The 2373-nt window shown below is 42.4% G+C and overlaps 1 non-coding gene across 1 annotated transcript; it reads right to left on the bottom strand.

Annotated features, from left to right (window-relative positions):
- Positions 1-554: 554 nt before the first annotated feature.
- LOC132352783 (U6 spliceosomal RNA) lies at positions 555-661 on the bottom strand. The gene has a single exon (XR_009498866.1). It is a non-coding gene; the product is annotated as a U6 spliceosomal RNA (small nuclear RNA).
- Positions 662-2373: the final 1712 nt, after the last annotated feature.

Genomic DNA, 2373 nt, shown 5'->3' with positions numbered 1-2373 from the left:
AAACTAGAACATTATGCTCTTTCATACTCATCTGAAGCTAATTTTACTCTACTGTGTGGTAGTCATTAGAATAAAATCTTTTATTTTATTCCTGATAGGAATATAGTAAGTAATTGGATTTCTTAGGATGTGAGGTATAATAAGGAGAGTAGATGGACGTGTGAGGCATTCACACACACACACACACACACACAGGCACACACAATATGTTAAATTCAGGACCTAGGCAAGGTCTCCTGCTGGGGGGGGGGGTGTCCCTTGAGGATATTACAGGAAGTTTCTGTGGGTCAGACAAACTGACTCTGCAGAGCTCAGAGAAGGTTTTGATGGGGGTAATTAGCAAATCTTTTGCTTTGGTACATTAAGTGCTTAACATTTCACATTTAATTCATCTGTTTCTATATATGCTCTATATGGTAGGTAGAGCAGGCTTTATCACCCCCATTTTCCATATGGAAGCTGAGGTTTAGTCAGGTTAAGTGACTTCCCAAGACCACACAGCTCTTAGTATGGTTTTCTTATTTACCTGTTTCTTTAACTATAGTTGATTTACAGAAAATATGGAATGCTGCACGAATTTGCGTGTCATCCTTGCACAGGGGCCATGCTGATCTTCTCTGTGTCATTCCAATTTTAGTATACGTGCTGCTGAAGCAAGCGCCTTAGTACTGTTTTGTGATGCAGAGTCCAGGACTCCACCAGTGTGCTTCTGTCAACTCACCAGTTCGTCCTTCTGGGCCCTGTGGGGACCTCAGCACCAAGCGAGAGATGAATCAGGGGCTCAGATTAAATGTATACATTTGTTTGCTGTGGGATCTACGTGAGAAGCAGTAGCGCACACAGCCTCCACAGTCCTTGCAAACACCGGGCACTTGATAAACCCTCTCTGTATGACTGGAGCATCATAGGCTGTAGCATAAATAAGTTCGGGAACAGAAATCACTGCCCTTATAGTCTGTGACTTCCAAAACCATTTAGTTCCCTAGAGAAGAACACGGCCTAGAGAGCAGCTGCAGTCCTTCAGTACAGTTCACAGATATTTATTGCACGCCAATACTAATTACAAAACACAGTATTTATTTGGTACTTACTCTTGGACACTGTTCTAAATATTTGTACATGAATGAACTCAATCCTCACAACGATGCTATTGCTATTATTACTATTCAGTAATAGTACTTACAGCTATTATTATCTTTCCCACTTAGTAGGTAAGGAAATTAAAGCACAGAGAGGTTAATTACTTGCTCAAAGTCTTATAACCAGGATACAATGGAACCAAAATCTGAACCCAGCCAGAACTTGGGCTATGCTGTGCTGTCTCTCTGGATCTTAGGAGCTGTACTAAGTGATGAAGAGACCAAACTCAACAAGGTTTCTTTCTCAGTAAATCCAGAGTCTATATGGGAGACAGACACAGGCGAAGTGCAGTTCTGTGTGAGAGGTGCCACAGGACAAGTACAGACAAGGCACAGTTAACACACAACACCTAGCACACCTACCATTCCCAGGGCTCTCAGGGAGGTACTCCTGGATGCAGTGAGGTTTCCACTGAGTCAAGAAGGATAAGTGAAGGTTTGTCAGTCCTTAACACCTGAGGGAGCTGATCCGGAGTACCAGGAATAGCTTCAAAGAAGCACAGAGGCAAGAAATGACACAGTTCATTGAGAGTTTCTGCGATTTTGAGGGACTGTGGTACAGAATGCCAGACAGTGATAAGCAGAAACAGAAGCTGAAGAAGTAGGCAGGGGCCAGGTCATGCTGGGCTTTGTAGACCGTGCACAAAAGAAGGTTGGATTTCATCATGGAGACCATGAGGAACCATGGAAGGCATTTAAGTAAGAGAGTCATATGAGATTTGTGTTTTAGGAAAAGACTCCAGAATAGCTGGAGAGGACAGTTTAGAGGTGGCAGTTGAGATGAATGGCAGTCAGACTAGCTGTGCAACTTGTTATGAAAAATGATGGGGACTTTGTAAACTAGGGCAGTGGTGGTGAGAATTTAAGTGAGAGAGAGAACTCTGGACTTTCATACCTGCTATTCCTAGGGCTAATCCTATTAATATCATTAGTGTCCTTTACTATCTTGCCCAAGTTGGCCAGGTTATTCATCTGCCTTGGAGGAGAGTGTTACAGAAAGATAACACATCAATTTGGATACTTTCTGCTCCAAATAAGAAAAATCCAAGTGGAAACGGTTTAAAGAATGAGGAAAATGTATTATTTCATATAGGAAGTTTTGAATTAGGGCACGTTTAAGTTTGGTTAATTCAGCAGCTCAATGACAGCAGCAAGGAATCATTTTTTTCCCATTTATCTGCTCCGCCTTCCTCAGTGTCACCGGTCTCCCCTATGTCTAGGTATCCTCATGGTC

The sequence above is a fragment of the Balaenoptera ricei genome, chromosome 18, assembly GCF_028023285.1.
Source record: "Balaenoptera ricei isolate mBalRic1 chromosome 18, mBalRic1.hap2, whole genome shotgun sequence".
NCBI classification, from domain to species: Eukaryota; Metazoa; Chordata; class Mammalia; order Artiodactyla; family Balaenopteridae; genus Balaenoptera; species Balaenoptera ricei.
This window is presented reverse-complemented; position numbering and strand designations above follow the sequence as displayed.